Genomic DNA, 17744 nt, shown 5'->3' on the forward strand with positions numbered 1-17744 from the left:
GTTCTGTATTTGAATTGTGTTTTTGTCCGCGGTTGGAAAAAAATGACAAAGGGGTCATCGTTTTATGTCCCCGACGACACTGAAACAATATATCACGTACTTTCCCCTCCGATGGTTGTTTTTTTACTGGGAGGTTGCAGAGTAAAAGATTTCTCAATATGGAGCTTTATTGGAGCTTTTCACAGAGTATAAGACCGAAATAGAATAATGAACCAAAAGTGGCTCTCAGTTATTCCCTGTTTCATTGTACCAGGTTAGCCGCAGGTCTTTAAAAAGTCTTAAAATGTCTTTAATTCACATTCACTAATATAAGGCCTTAAACAGTTTGCTTTGTTTGGGGGAAACTTTTGCAAAATGACAGCAGGCCAGGGGCCGGTCGCAGCAGCCCCAACGCGGTTCTGGGATTTTAAGATATTTCTAGCATTTTTGGACATTTCTCAGATTTGAAGACGTTTGTAGGATTTTAGGACATTTCTCAGATTTGAGGACGTTTTGGGATTTTAGGATATTTCTTAGATTTCGAGAGTTTTCAAGGATTTTTGGGACATTTCCAGGAATTTGGGACATTTCTTGGATTTCAGGACATTTAGGACCTTTTTAGTATTTTAGGATATTTCTAGGATTTTTTAAAATATTTTTTAGGATTTTAGGATGTTTCTTGATTTTTAGGACATTTTTTAAGATTTGAGGACATTTTTCAGATTATTTGATGTTTCTATAATTTTAGGATGTTTGTAGCATTTTAGGACATTGCTAGGGTTTTAGGACATTTGCTGGGTTTTAGGATGTTTGTAGGATTTTGGGACTTCACTTTCATGGTTTTTAGGACATTTGTTGCTTAGCTTTGTCTTCTGTCGGGGGTGCAGGTGATCCTCCTCTGGTACTTTTTGTGATAAACAGGCTGTTTTATGCACTCTTATATATACTTAAAGTACAAAAACAATTCCCTGTGTGAATTACTTTATCTTTACTGTGAATTAGAAAATAGTTGGGGGGGCACCTGGTACCCCACTGGGTGTCAGATTTGGGGCTGTAAGTTCAGTATCACTGCTGTAGACACTTTGTATGTGTCAGTGTTTTACGCCCTGCGTCTCTTCTTCCCTCTGTCTGAACTTGTAGGTGTTACTCACGCTGTCACAACCCTCAGAGAAACACCCACACGCCCTCCTCCACTTACTGCTGCCCCCCAAATTACCTCCCGTCTGTCATCCCCTCAAATCAGCACCGTCCTCCCTCTCGTCTGCCTCTTTAGTCTTCACGTTATAAAGCTATGAGTCGTGCACCTGATCAGACATCCTCCCCTGCGACGCCGCTCTCTCCTCCGTCGGGCGGACTCTGAGCCTCCAGCACGCAGCTGACTGCTCCACCAAACCGCTGATTTTCAGTCTCACCTGCTGAGGAATACGTCAGACCACCTGCCGGCTCACCAGATTAAACGCATGGGCCAGAGACCCCTCTGAAAACTGTTTAGTTCATCAACCTTTTTGCTCTGGTTTCAAAGGTTTAAATACTTCTGAAAGACGTCTAAATGCAGCACTAAAAAAAGGTGGTTTCAAGGCGAATGTCTGATTGTTAAATTAAAGAAAACAATACAGACAAGGAATCATATAAGAAGTTCCTAAATACAGCAGGAAACCTCATCTCTGCTGTAATTTCACAGGAAATAACTATTCACAAAATCCAAATCACCTGTTTTACACAAGTTTTCTGCAGTTATTGAGTTCAGTATTTGGGTTCATTGAACCGTTTATCAGTTGTTCTGTACTGTTATCTTTATGCATTAAATATAAATATCACTAGAATATGTCAGTTCGACGTCGTCAGTTTACTTGATGACAGAAAAGGGTCCCTCCAAGGCAAAAGGTCACTGTAGATAGATGAGTGCTTGTTCGGAGGTTGCCATGGTTCCCAATTATAAAAGCTAAAGTAATAAGTTGGTGTGTTATCACTGGACGTGGTGAATAATTAACAGCAGGGAGATGCAGCAAGGACATGTAAAGTCTTTTATACGAGTCAAAAAAGTAGTAATTTCTCATTTTGTTTTACGTGTTTTACTGTGAAGTGCTGCCACACTCTTCGTGCAGACTGTTTTCTATAAGAGCGTCAGAGTTTGTGTGTGTGTGTCGTGGGATTAAAGGCTTTCTGTGTCGCTGCCCGCGAGAAACACTCGAGTAAATGAGGTCAAACGAGGCTGTAGGAGACAGGAGAGCACCTGCAGCCGGAGAGGCCCTCTAGTGACCATTTCATCACTCCGTCTTCTCTCACGACTCGCTAAACGAAAAACCTTCCCGCTCCTGTCTGCCCTCCCATCCCACCATGTCATCACAGAGCCCGGGGCCTCCACGCTTTGACATCTTCCATCTGCACTTTTAGTGGTCCTCCTAGCTCGCTTAGATCATCACCGCTGATGTGTTCACGCAGTGGTTTTTATAATCGGAGGGAATTCGTCTGATATTGCATAAGTTGGGGATACTCGACGTGCTTTGTTTGGGGGCCACGACAGGAGGCCAGGGGCCAGTCCCAGCAGCCCCGTATGTGTTTCTGGGGATTTTAGGACATTTCTAGGATTTTAGGATATTCCTCAGATTTCTGGATGTTAAACGACTTCTTGTGGCATTATCCCGGCACTGACTGCAGAGATTTCTCTGTGAGGAACACTTGCTTTTCAGTAAAAAAACAACCAAAAAGCTGTCGGAAACAGCGAAGACTTCCTGAAAAACAACCAGCTCTGCTGTCTGTTGGTCTAAAATCGAAGACGTTTGCTAAAATCATGGAGATTTGTCTAGGATTTCATGACATTTTGGGGATTTTTGGACATTTCTAGGATTTCAGGACATATCTGGGACATTAGGACGTTTCTAGGATTTTAGGACATTTCTAGGATTTTTAGGACGTTTTCAGGATTATTGGACATTTCTAGGATGTTGGGACATTTCAAGGTTTTTGGAACATTTGTAGGATTTCAGGACATATCTGGGACTTTAGGACATTTCTATGACTTTGGGACATTTCTAGGATTTTTAGGACGTTTTCAGGATTGTAGAGCATTTCTAGGATTTTAGCATGTTTATAGGGTTTTGGGACATGTCTAGGATTTTGGGAGGTTTCTTAGATTTTAGGGCGTTTCTAGGAGTTTAGAACTTTTCTCAGATTTTAGGATGTTTAGGATCTCAGGACATTTTTGAGATTTTAAGATATTTTTAGAAATAGGACATTTCTGGGATTTTAGCACATTTCTAGAATTTTTGGATGTTTTTAGGATTTTGGGACATCTCTCAGATTTTAGGACGTTTCCAGGATTTTTGGACATTTCTAGGATTTCAGGACATATCTGGGACTTTAGGACGTTTCTAGGATTTTAGGACATTTCTGGGATTTTTAGGACTTTTCTAGGTTTTTAGCATGTTTATAGGATTTTGGGACATGTCTAGGATTTTGGGAGGTTTCTTAGATTTTAGGACATTTCTAGGAGTTTAGAACTTTTGTCAGGTTTTAGGATGTTTCAGAACATTTCTGGGATTTTAGGTGATTTTTATAAATAGGACATTGCTAGGATGTTAGGACATATCAAGTTTTTGGGAACATGTCTAGGATTTCAAGACATCTCTGGGACTTAAGAACGTTTCTAGGATTTTAGGACATTAGGGTCTTAGAAAGGTCCTCTGTTGGGGCGTGTGGGGGATCCTCCACTTTTTGGATAAAAAAGCTCTATTTTGATGCTGTTTTATTCACTTTATCACCTTATATGTACTAAAAATATACAAACAATTCCCAGTGTGAATGACTTAATTTTAATTGTGAATAAAAAAATAATTCAAGGTCCATCCAGCACCCTATCAGGGGCCAGATTTGGCCCACGGGCCTTAAGTTGAGTATCCCTGGCATTGCTTAGCAGGTGATGCAGATGTTGTGTGCTGAATAAAAGACATTCCTGCATAGTTTTGAGATGTCTGGGGCTGCATGACAGCACCTTTTGTTAATGATCTGCCAGTTCAACACACACACACACACACACACACACACACACACACACACACACACACACACACACACACACACACACACACACACACACACACACCTCCCCACGCTGTCTGCTCATCCTCTTTGTCTGCCCTCACACAGAGGTGACTGAATAGATGACGACAGGCTCCAAAGGTTCAAGAACAGCGCGTAACCCTACACCTCTTCCGCCAAAAACAATAGACCACACCTCCATCCTCGCTCCCGCTGTCTCTCTCTCTTACTCAACCACTCTTGTGACCATATAAGGCAAAAAAAAGCCAGGGGAAGCCACCAGTGGCTGCTGCTGCTGCTGCTGAACACACAGGCCGGGAGGCAGACTTGCACATTTCTTCTGCTGACTGTATCCCAAACTGTTCATGTTTGCCATGTTTGTTTGAAAAGAGTTCGCCTGTCACTGATCCAAATGTTTATGACTGTGTGGGAGAGCGAGCGACTCTGTAACAACACCAGATCTGGCACGGCCTGAGAGCATTCTGTGTTTATAGTAAATACATCGCAGTATTTATATTTCAAACACACGCTGCCCTCCACCTTGTTAGCTCTCCACTCTGTTCCAGACAAATACCGAACCCCGACACAAAGCCGCCACTGTTTCTGTTTGTACCCGTCTTTTTCCCATGCAACGTACACATGGCTTACAATACCATACTGACCGCAACAGAGATGTTGTCGAATCATCCTGGAGGATAAATTAGCACACAGACATCTTAACAAAAGAGTGGAGGCTTTGCTTGTTTTCCCCTTTACTCCACATTCCTGAGTTTTGTGAGTCAACACGGGTCTTATCACTCCTTCCTGTGTGCTGATTACTGAGGAAAGGAGGAGGCAGGAGGCAGGCCCGGCTGCCACGAGAAAATGTTGGAAATGTGCGTTTCTGCAAACCACAAATCCGTAACATTTGTACGTTTTTTAAACGAGTCACGTCAACATTTCTAAAGTAGTACATGAGCTGACTTTGCAAGCTTGACACTGAAGACGGACGCCTGCCAGGCTGCAAACAAACAACAGAGCCGGTTGCTTTTTAGCAAGTCGTCGCTGTGTTTCTTACAGCTTTTTAGGTTGTTTTTAACCGGAAAGCAAGTGTGTTTTTTTAAAGAGACATCTCTGCATTCAACACCGGGATAGTGCCACAAGAAGTGGTTGGTTTTACCAAAAGACTTTGCTGCGTTTCTAATTAGGATAATGTCATGAAAAGTGGACATTTTTTACCCAGGCATTGCCGCATTTCCTGCTGGGATAGTTGCATGTAAGGCAGTTTTTTACTGAGACGTTGCTGTATTTTCTGCCAAGATGTGCCATGAAAAGCGATTGTTTTGCTGCATTTTTTTGGCAGATAGTGCCACGAAAGGTGGTTGTTTTACAGCTAGTTTTTGCCATAACACTGTCACGAGAAGTGGTTGTTTCTTTGACAGACATCATTGTATTTTCTGCCGAGATAGCGCCAAAAAAAAAAAAAAAAGCGGTTATATCTTTACAGACACATCGCTGTGTTTCCTGTTGGGATAGTGCCACAAAAAGCAACTGTTTTTGCCAAAATATTGTTGCGTTTCCTGCCAAGATATTACCACAAAAGTGGTTGTTTTCATTGAGACATCGCTGTGTTTCCTGCCAAGATAGTGCCATCAAAAATGGGTCATTTTTTAGTGTAGGGGACACTGTCACAGATGTTATGCAATAAAACAACATTTCCACGTCCAAAAACAAACAAACAACAAGAGAAACATTTAGTGACTTATTTAGATCATCAGTGAACAAGGAGGAAGCATACTGTCCAGGGCGGCCCTTGGCAGAGATATAGGAGGTCGCCTAGAGCTCCGCTCCACTCTCTTTCTCCGCTGGTGTCTCCACCAGTGTCTCCGAATGTCTGGTCCACTCTCATTTTCTGCCGGTGTCGGTGTCTCCGCCGTGGTGTCTCCGCCGTGGTGTCTCCGCCGTGGTGTCTCCGCCGTGGTGTCTCCGCCGTGGTGTCTCCAAATGTCGGCTCAGCATTCATTCTCCGCCGGTGTCTGCGCCGCTCTCATTTTCCCCAGTGGTGTCTCCGCCACGATGTCTCTGTTGCGCTGTCTCCAAATGTCCGCTCCGCTCACATTCTCCGCCAGTGTCTCCGCCGCGGTGTCTTCGAATGTCCCCTCCGCTGTCATTCTCCACCAGTGTCTCTGCCAGTGTCTGCTCCACTCTCATTCCTCACACGGTGTCTCTGAATGTCCTCTCCATATTCATTCTCCACCGTGTTGTCTCCGCCGGTGTCCACTCCACTCTCAAAGTCTGACAGGTGATCTCAGTCTCTTCTAGGTCACCAGAACGTCTCGCTCCGGTCCTGATACTCTCATTTATTAGTGTACTCGCTGCTTACAGTAACCGCTGAACACCGGTGTAAGCGGCCGCTGTCTCCCCCTCCCTTCTTCTGCTCCGTGTGTGTGACGGGGACACGATGAGAGGACATGATGAGAGGACACGCTGGACGCGGTTTGAGTTCAGGTGTAGTGAGTTTCCAGCTCGGTTCTGCTGAAAGAATAAACTGATATCTGATGTTTGATTCCTTCCAACAACAAGCAGAACAACATGTAAATGTGCAGAGATCACAGAGCCGTGACTTAGGGACGGTTCTGTAGCTGCTGCTTCCTGACAGTTTGGGGAATGTTTCTCTCTATAGATCCACGAGAACTCAAACAGAATATTATTTTCGGCATTATTTTCTGTAAAATTCAAGTTGACATAAGAAGATAAAAGGGGAAAAAACTCCAAAAAATATAAAAAATCAAATTGATTTTACTCTTGAAAATGCACAAATTGAATTAATCTGTTCTCACCACATCTCAGCCTTTCATACCCTCAGGTAATGAAAAACAATCAAACAGAAATAATCGGTTTATCGGTATTGGTTGAAATAATCATTATCGTGCATCACTGGTTTTACCTGCTTACATAGTAATGTACAAATTTAATGTATCTGCGGTTTGCAGAAACATACACTTTTTCAGTCGCTTGGGTTGCAGCGGTGCAGGAAAAAGGGCGAGGCTAAAAGACAAAATACAGAACAAATACAGTCAATCTCACTCTCATTACCGCATTATCTTTAAAGCTGGAAGTGCTCTTAATTATTCTTTGTGGTTCTGTCTTTAAACACAGACTCTGCTTTATCAAGCCAAGACGCTGTGTGAACTGAGAAAGAGCTTTGAACATGACTGTGGATCGAGTAGCTGCTGGAATGAGCGTTGGTTTGTTTACACTGGACTCAACATTCGAGCTTGTGTGGTGAATTTTTTCCCCGTCAGGTACGAGGTCGCAGCTCGAGGATCTGGGTCAGCGAGCGGAGCCTCAAACAACCTATTTACTGTCAGATTTGACACAGATCTGAGCCGCTGGATCCATACATACATACATACATACATACATGCACGCGTGTGTCATGCATGAGGGCACACACATCCTCACAAAGCGTGAATGCTCGCACACATGAATTCACACAAGTTAATGACACAGCGAGCTAACATGCCACCCTTTTAACATGCAGTCTCTGAATGGGTCCTTTTCTTCCTGACTGGATGATATAATGGCTTTACACACCCTGATTTGCAGACACACCCTGCTGCTATTACAGCCGACCGAAGGAAAAAGAAAGAGAGAGAGCGAGAGTAGGTCACGGCGAAAAGGCGAGCGGGAGGCAGAGAGAGGGAGGGAGACAGTGAGGTCAGAAGTGTCCATATTTGGTAATTCATGCCTGTGTTAAGTCCTGCATTTCTGTCCGTGCCCTGCGTTTGTTTAGTGCCATTGTTGTGAACTCTTCTTTTTTTCAGCACACGGTTTTTATCAAGGGAACTTCTTGTTGTTTCAAATTTGTGTTTATTTTAAGTCCCCCTCTCTCTCTGTTACTCCCCCCTTGTTTTTCTCCTCTCTCTCTTTCGGCATCTGGTCCTGCTCAAGTAACAGGCAACGGGGCGACCTTTGACCTCTCCGCTTAAATTTCGGATATTTCCCATCTATCCCGGAGAGCGAGAGAGTGTGAGATTTATTGGATTTTCCAGGCAGGCGTGCTGCATGTTTTTCGATGTTTTGCTCGACATACATGTGATGGCCAGAGTAAACACACGGACGCATTCTTGACATAATGACACGCAGTGAACATAAATCACACGTTGGACAGAAAATGTCATTTTCCTGTTTGTCCGTGAATTCCAGCCATACCTGAGCCCCTCTTATATTTCCTCTTTTCTGAGTGCAGAGCAGCCTTTGTGTGTTGTGCTGGATTTGTGTGATTTATTTGCATTGTGTATTTATTTTTAATATATTTGCATCAGGTCTCAAAAGTCGTGTTTAAAAACAGTGGCTGACTGTTCTGCGTAGTATAACTGTTTATTTATTTTAACTCGGTTGTTACGTTATACTACACAAAAGTGAATATTGTATTGCATTGCAATTGTATTGCAATATTTTTTCATACACTTGAATTATTAATGGGTCGGTTTTGGTTTGCATTTGTGCTATTAGTGGCAGAAGCTAAACATTTAATCATTTTATTGTTTAATTTAGATAGATAGATAGATAGATAGATAGATAGATAGATACTTTATTGATGCCTGCAGGGAAATTCATGTATCCAGCAGCTCAAAAAACACATAGTAGTTAACAAATAAATAACAAAATCGGAGATTATTAAAAACAGAAAACAGAAACAGAAAATTATCATGCTACATTTTTTAGAATAATACAAATATTACTAATAATAACTTTTTTTATATAGCACCTTTAAAAACACAGTTAACAATGTGCTTTGACAAACAAAGCAAAACAGAGGCGATACAAGTTAGTAAATAATGCCGAACAAAGGTCAGACAAGAGTCAAGGCAGAATAAAACAGGAGATTCATGGCAGAGACATATTAGAAAAATACAGTAAACACAGAACATTTATAATGATAGTAAAAAAAAAAAAAGCAGAATAAAAGGTAAGTAAAAAGATCAATTACAAGCTAAAAAAAAAGATTAAAAAAAGACAAATTAAAAGACAACATCACATAAAGGCGAGTCTATAAAAATGGGTTTTAAGAATTGGGGTTTTAGTGCCGTTATCTTTAAGGTTTGTTTTCTCACAGTGATGAGGTAATTCATATGTTTCTTGGTTAAATAAAGGCACGTTTTTTGAGATAAGATAATTTATCACAAAAAAAAAGACTTTTTTTTGAAGATCACCAGGTAGTTATGGAAAACTCAAAAATGAGTGCCCAGTTTATTGCCTCACCGCCATGACTGTCGGGACTGTTTCTGTGTTACATCATCTTTGAAGTACTGATTATGCTTAGCGTCTTCTTCATCTGACGTTTACATCTCATATCAGCCGCCACAATTGTCAACACGCCACCCATGCATGCTGTTTTGGCTCTCCTGATTTTTGATAAACATAGAAAGTAATAAGACAAAAAGAACTTGTTTTCTTGTGGTTATAGGTTGATTATCTCATTATTTAGAGATATCAAAGCTTGTTTTCCTCTCTGGATACCAGAATAAATAACTATTGATCTCAAGATAACAGCACTGAAAAAATAATAATTGCAGGCTTTTCTAGGCTTCTGTACATTTTTTTATTAGCTTGCTAACTTTAATTTCCACTCACTCTTAATTTCAACCTGTGTGTCACAGCTGACTCAACATTTGGATATTTGTTTTCCAATCCACTCATAATTTCATTTTTCAAATGTGTTAAGCTATTCTGCAATCTTTCCACATTCAATTATAAATCATATTTCCATTTCAGCTTGTGCAACAGATCAAAGCTGCTGATAAATCATGTTTCTCGCTGAGAAAGAGAAAAATATTTTTTTTCCATTGCTAATATCTTCCCATCTGCTCGTGGCATGTGGATTGGCACTTTGCCTCCAGTTCCACTCGGTAAACTGGGCTCCGATCACCCAGTCTGAATCCCAGGAGAATATTTCAAGCAAACAGGTTCACGTCGTTCTGTTCTGTTCTCCTGTGCAGACTTTGGCACTGACACCGCAAAAATGTCATTTTAACATCTATCTTCTCACACATCCCTTTTTTGATCACATTTCCTGCACCGTCTCTACCTGCACTTATTTCTTTTTATTTCTCATTTTCTGCATCAAACTAAACGTCTTGTTTTTGCAGATATCTGTTGCTTTGTCTTTGATTTCTATCTATTTTTCCGCCTTCTATCTCCTCTGTCTCGTATGCTCTCCAAGAGCGAGTCAGGCCTTTTTGGAGAGCCAATAAAAACAAATGTCAAGAGTGATTTGAAGTCTGAACAAGTGTTTTTCTCCCTTGCATCAATTATGTCATCACCTGCAGCGGTTCCCATGCAGCGTCGACAGGTTTGTGCATGAATCCAGGCTTACCTGTTTGAGTGATGGGATCATGGGAACCTGCTAGAGCAAATTGCACAACATTAGTGCGCTTTGAATCTTGGGAGGTCTGCTGATCTAATCGTTTTTATTTGACAGGTGCACAGGTGGAGTGAAATACTTGCAAAAGATATACACAAAATTAAAGTGCATGAGCGCTGATGGAACATACTGAAAAGTGCAGTTCATTAATACATTATATTACATACACATATATTACATTAATACATTACATAATACAGATTATATCAGAGTTTTATTAAACCAAAACTGAAGGTTTTAGAGAAACTCATTTCTCCTTAAATTTACATGTAAAGTAGATTCAAAACATCTTGAAAAGGTTTCAGAACTCAAGTGAGCATAAATTATTTATATAAAGTGGTTAAACAAAATACTTTAATTCCCTCGGTGGACACAGGGGCCAGCAGGGTGAAATTATTTATTTTGAACAGTGACATGATTGTTGAGTGTTTGGAGTCTTTTAACATTGAGGTTCAAGGCGCTATCAGCCAACATCCATCCAGCCAAAGTGTCCTCAGGCCAGACACTAAATCCTTATCAGCTCCCTGTTGTGCCGCTGACCTCTGACCTCCTTTGGCAGCAGAGAAAAACAAAACAAAGCAGAATTAACTCACGGCAATGCAGAATTACCTCAGAGAGGCATAAAATGACCATATATGACACAAAATTAAGTCAAAGCAACACAAAATTACCAAAAAACAACACAGAATTACATTAAGAAACACAAAAATGAGATAGAAAATGATCAAAAAATGACACAAAACTGCCTCAAGTTGACTCAAAATGACTAAAAAAGACACAAAATAACCCCAAAAGGACACATTTCAACCACAACTACCACCACAAAAAATAAAAAATAAAATAAAAAGAAATACTGCAAACAGACACAAATCAATCAAAAACTATTTTAACTTTTTAAAGCTAGGAAAAATGTCAAGTGAATGACAATCAACAATATTGTATTATATATTATTATATTAATATATTTAAAATTATTTTACAGAATTGCTGTAATTTTTTAAAATATTTTTTTCAGGTAATTTTTTGTAGCCTACTTTTCTCAGATTTCTTGCTAACCTTTGGGTAATTTCTTCTCTTGCTGCTTATAACATGTTTTTGAATAAAGTAAAGCAATTTTTGCCCAGTTCTCAAATGATTAAATGAATAATTTGATTGTATTTTCATCTTTCCTGAGCTAGTTTTTATGTGAAATGAATTAAAACCCTGTCCTATATAGACGCCTGACCCAAATATAAGCCTGTTGAGTTCATTTAAGCAAAAAACTAATTGATATTGAGATTTTATGTTAAGTAGCATTAAAAAGTGTGTGTGATCTGATTTTTGGCAGCTTTACAGCAGAAATAGTATCAAACAGTTGGAGCCATCAGTGCCACTTGTTTTCACATCAGACGGCGGCCAGACTGTTGACACGCGGGGGAGGCCCGGGATGATGCAGTCCATCCCGAGAGTGACTGGTACTTATATGGTCATAAAAATCCTTAGTATGCACATACCTCTCTCATTAAACACAGCTTTATCGGCACCCCGCTCCCCTCCCTCCGCTTTCAAGTTCAGCTCTCCGCCCTGCCCAGCGCCCGTCACCCCTACACTTATCCGCGCTTTGGATTGGTCCAAAGTGTTCGGATTATTAAAGCGCCGCTGCGATTGGTCAAAGGGGCGGTGCACGCGGGCCGGGGACCCGCCTCACGCTGGACCGCACCCCAGCTCGCGCTGCTACGTACGGAGCGAAATTACGCGAGCCAGTGAGCAGGCAGAGGAGGAGGGAGGGCAGGAGGAAGAGAGGGAGTAAAAAAAAAGATAGAAAGAGTGACTGGAGCAGAGAAAGAGAGGGAGGACGCTGTAGTTTAGTCTCCGCGAAGCTGCTGTCGACAGGGAAAGAAGTTTGACTCAAAGGCGAAGCTACTGGTTGTTGTTAGCCACCCGCTCTGAAAGGCACCCAAAAAAGCAGGTAATGTTTTTAACACTTTTGTCCGCCATGCTGTCTGTTTCTGCCCGTGTGTGTGTGTGTAAAGTCTTTCATTCAGTCTGCCGTGTCACTCCAGCAAGTGCAGTGAACCAGGAAGCTCCGGCTGCTAGTTCAACTCCAGCGACCGCACGGCGCTGAAGTTTGCTTCCGATTGAGAGTCTCCAAATTTACCAGTTAAGAGGAGAGATGACTTGTAAAAGATTTTTTTTTCCATTTGCGTTTTTTCTGGGTTTGGGACACGTTTTTTGATCAAATGATTTGCAGCTTTGTTTGCTTTATTATGTTTCTGAAATTGTTTGGCGTTTTTGTATTTTTTATTTTATTTTATTTATAGCAATTTTTTTGACGGGGTGGGGGCTTTTATTCATATTATTTTAATTATTATTATATTATTTTTTTTAAATTATTTTTTGCATTCAAAGAAATTTTTTTTTTGGAAGGGGGCTTTTTTAAAGAAAACATTTTTTTTCTTAAATATTTTTTAGGGGGTGGATATTTCTAACAATGCTGATTTTTATTTATTAAAGAACATTTGGCATTTATTTTTTATTTTTTTTGTTGATTTTTTTGTCATTATTTGGGCATTTTTAGATAAGACATTTTAGTGTTTTTTTAATCGGAAAAAATGGGCGTGTTATAATGTATTCCGTTTGCTTTCTCACAAATAGAGTACAGTTTTCACATATCTGTGTTTTAAATAATATTTAGCCTGTTTTGGATAATCTAGTCCAGGTTGGACACAAGGATGTAATTTTTGATCTGGACCTGGTCTAATGTGGCCCACAGGTTAAAAAAAAAAAAGCAGTGATATCTCCTTTTTTGCATTTCCACAAATGTGAAAGTGGGTTTCAGACAGCGTTGAAATTAAAACCTCTGACATGGTTTAACCGCAGTAGGAGGTGCAAATAACAGTCGGTCGTTAAAGCATTTGCAAATTAAGTTTCCCTTAACTCCCCTTTACTGCTAAATCGGAAGCAACGAATCGGAAACTAACTTCAGCGTCGTAGCAACCGCGATGGGTGGAGTGGATTCAAACACGGGTTTTATATAACTTTTATCCACCAAAACTACATTTTAATTCCCGCAAAGTTCACCGCACGAGCACGTGTGCGTCAAATTTGTCGCAAACGTCGTTAACTTCAGCGTTGCGGCAGCTGGTGAGCGGCTAATAACGGTAGAGACAGGAAGTGATTCGGTTGAATGAGTTGCAGAAAATGCCGGTTATGTGAAGAGTTTGATGGAAAATCAAAGAAAAGTGAGTTTAGAGTACATGCAGTGTTGCTGTGGGGGGGTTTGGGAGTACTTTTGTGTTTGAGTTGAACTTTGTCTGTGAGTAGCGGTCAGTAACGGACGCTGTGTGTGGCCGGGAATATGTCTGGCTCGCGGTATGACGTCACCGGCTTACCGGAGGACTGAAAAACCGGCGCCTTCTTCTTCTTCTTCTTCTTCTTCTTCTTCTTCTTCTGTTTTGCTGCAGCTCGACCTCACTGAACCATGCCATCCACATGCCTGTGCCTTTCCTCCTCTGCTCTCCTGCTGCTGGCGCACCGAAAATAAATTTGACCGTGATTTAGTTCACTATAATTAGCATAATTTCCCCTTTGACCATGTGTACAAGGGTGTGCTTGAGCAAAATCACATGAGCTGGAGGGAATTTAGAAAGTTGAGCATATCTTTATTTATTTATCTGTATTTGCAAGAGGTGGATGAAGTAACTCAAAGCCATACTTAAGTAAAAGTACAGATATGGTACGAGAAAGTTACTTTAAAAGAAGTTCAAGTAACATATCAGAGTATTACTTTAGTAAAAGTTTCAAAGTGTCTGATATTTATTTTACCTAAAATATTTTTATTATTTTAATTGTACCTAATCTTTTGAGACCTGGGAAAAATGACTTGATTTTTTTCAAAAATTGTGAAAAGCACAAGAAAATTACCTGAATATGAAAAAAAGAGAAAAATAAATAAAAAGCAAGGGAATTATCTTGACAATGTGCTCAATAATAATAATTCTGTAAAACAATTTTAATGTATAGTTATGATAATTATATATATATATATATATATATATATATATATATATATATATATATATATATATATATATATATATATTTCCTTAGCTTCTTTAAAAATAATTTTCCATAAATACTAATTTCTTGCAGTTTGTAGAACAGTCCTTGTAAATTTGCTCTTTGCCTTTGTCCCCATTTTTTAAAAGAAAGCAAACTAATTTGCACAGATTTTAATGGTTTAAATACTTAGAGGCCTGACATCAGTTTTCTCGTGTTATGTTCTTTTCACCATTTTTTAAATTTCTTGCTAATTAGGTATAATTTCTTTTTAAGTTACTGATTGAGTTCTTTCCATGTTTTGAATGAAATTAGGCCAATTTGCTAAGGTTTCAAAGGCTTAAAGATCAAAATCCAGTTTTTCCTTCCTTTCATTTGTCCATTCGCCCTTTTCCTTCCCTGTTTTGTAGCAAGGAACTAAAACGCCTAAGGGAAATGTAGCACATTAAAGGCACACATTTTATCCAGTAAAAGTGAAAGTTGACGGAAATATAAAAACTAAAGTAGAGAGACCTGCCCAAAATGACATTGTAGAATAGATGACACAGTTACACAAAAAAGGCACTCTGATGATAATCCATTGAGGATCTGGTGTGATGACTCAAATAGGAGAAAACATTTTACAGAGGTTAATTAGGCACTGGCTGTTATATCAGTTAGCCAGATTTTAACCAGAAATGATTCCTGAAACACACGAGAACGGCAGCTGAAAATGACCAGGTTTGTCTTCTTATTACAGTGCGGTCCAGCGTGATGATCACATCAGTTAGGCAGCAGCACAAGAGTTTTCCATGATGATATTATGGTATACATCAATATCAAGCAAAGTTAAGAAGATTTTATATTTATATAACTGAAAGACAGGAATTGCAAACACTGTAAAACATAGGGCACCCTAAAATCTTAAAGGAAAAACACATAAAAAAGTCAGTGGGTGGAGAGGAAGCAACCATCTTCCAGACATAAATACAGTAATGCTTTATATACAGAATAGACCAAATTAGAAACTGTAAAATTACTATATTGAGAAAAACAATTGTAGTATTGGGTAAATAAAGTACAAATATAATGTCAGAAAATTAATAAGTTAAAAGTTTCAAACAAAGTGTAAAAGTATTTGGATTGAATATTTATCAGGAACAACTTAAAGTGATTTCTAGTTAGTTGAACATCTTCTGATTATTGTAATTTTGTTTTATTTTTTAAGTTAGTGTCGCCTTGGGTTCCTCAACAAAAAGCCAGTGGGAGTTTTCCATTAGATTTCAGATTATTGCAGAAAATAAGCTCTGCAGCAGACAAAAATACTTACACATTTGGTTCAATAAGATAATATTTACAAACCAACACCACTTTTATGACTTTGAAGTGTAAACGCAATTGCCGGAGGTAAAAAAAACTAACAATAGGGTATAAACAAACTGCACCACGGCCACATGACTTATTGTTGCTGCCAGGCATGACAATGTTCTGTAGTGACTTGTTATCAGCCGCGTTTTTTAGGATCAGAAAAGCTTTAAAATTAACAAGTGGTGTATTTCTTGATTTGTTTTATGTCGTAGGACAAAACGTTAAAGTCTCCTGTGTTAACCACAGACCTTATTTCAGGCTTCTAACCAAAAACCCCATACATAAACCCATTTACTGTAAACCAAGTGAACCGAAAATGCTAAAATGCTGACTCATTTTTGGTTTAAAGGCTCATTCCTGCAAAGCTTTATCGCATAGACAAATATAAATATATTCTTTAGTTTACAGCCTGTACACTTATGATCACAGGAAACTTATATATTTATTTTTTCACCTAATAAAAATACACACTTGATACTCTCTTCAGACTAATTCAGACTTTCTTCAGATCTGTAAAGTGTCACATTGTCGTCATGCCTGACTCTGCCGTGTCATTGCACACCTACCTAAGTATTGTGCTTTGTCAGTGCAATTTGTGTTTGCTCTGTTGGACGGCACATCATGGTGTTTGCACTCTGGGAAGCAAACACACTCTGGTATGCTTGCATGCCTTACTGACTTTAAGTATGGCAAGCTGTGTGGCAGAGTATTAGCAAATTTTTTTCTACCTCAAGTCAGACTGGGCACTGCAGCTGGCATTTCTTCACCTCCCAAACCTGCTTTTAATTGTGCAAAGTGTTAGCAGTGTCCTAGAGAGAGTTAGAGCAGCACCTCTTTGCTCTCATTTGTTGTAATCAGAGCCAAGCACCTTTAATAAGCCATTTTCTGCCAAGAAGCTATTAAACTGCAGTGTGAGCTTACCACATTAATACATTTTTGTTACTCAAGCATAGAAATAATTGTGCAAACGATGGTTCACCCTGGTAATTACAGTGGCCGAGAAACACAGTTGTGTGTTGTCGTATGTTGTTTGTATAATCATAACCTACACTAGGAGTACTTAACTTGCTTTGATTGGGGGCCACTTTTGCAAAATGACACAAAGCCAGGGGCCAGTTGCAGCAGCCCCATACAAGTTTTTAGGATTTTAGGATATTTCTAGGATTTTAAGACATTTCAAAGATTTCCCAACATTGTCAGGATTTCAGGACATTTCTAGGATTTTTTGACATTTCTAGGATTTTTTGACATTTCTAGGATTTTTTAAAGTTTCTAGGATTTTTGGACGTTTCTTGGATTTTCAGCATGTTTTTAGGATTTCAGTACATTAGGGGCTTAGCTAGGACCTCTGTTGGAGGTGAGAGGGATCCTCCACTGGCACTTTTTTGATAAACAAGCTATATTTTGATGCTATTTTATGCACTCTGGCACCATATGTATACAAAAAGTACAAAAACAATACCCAATGAAGTTTTGTATCACTGACCTCGACTTTTAATAAAGCAATCCTACTCATTTGCAGTGTTGCTTCAGAAATACACATCATTAAATATGTGACCTTAAAAGGGCACATTGGGTGACATGTACTATGTAATTTCCTGTTATTGTATGCAAGTCATGAATAAAGCACTAACAATGCGTTGTGCAATGACTTCTCTGGAGGCCAGATTTTCTCACATATTGCCAGCTTCAGTGCAGTTATGGAGCCCCCCGCAGAGATCGTTACATTCCTTCATTCATGTCTCAGCAGTGTCCACACTCTGGGCCCCCAGGGAGAGTTATGTACTGAAGGCTAGACGAAATTAAACGCAGACATCTTAAAATGTGAACAAGGGGCTGGTGTACGAGGCTGTTCAATCCTCCCAAAATGATACAGTCTGAGAGAGCGTGCCTGTGGATGTTTAGATTTCATTGAAGGTAGGTCGTCCCGGCT

General features: G+C 39.6%; 1 protein-coding gene across 2 annotated transcripts in view; it reads left to right on the top strand.

Moving 5' to 3' along the window:
- The first annotated feature begins 12174 nt into the window (after positions 1-12174).
- The window catches only part of LOC121957125 (myosin-9), a 57340-nt gene continuing 51770 nt past the window's right edge, over positions 12175-17744 (top strand). For both annotated transcript variants that reach the window (XM_042505643.2, XM_088069246.1), the window contains exon 1: positions 12175-12374. The gene's annotated coding sequence lies outside the window, so the exon portion shown is untranslated. The remainder of the gene's footprint in view (positions 12375-17744) is intronic.

This window comes from Plectropomus leopardus, chromosome 18, assembly GCF_026936395.1.
Source record: "Plectropomus leopardus strain MGB_pleo_1.0 chromosome 18, ASM2693639v1, whole genome shotgun sequence".
NCBI classification, from domain to species: Eukaryota; Metazoa; Chordata; class Actinopteri; order Perciformes; family Serranidae; genus Plectropomus; species Plectropomus leopardus.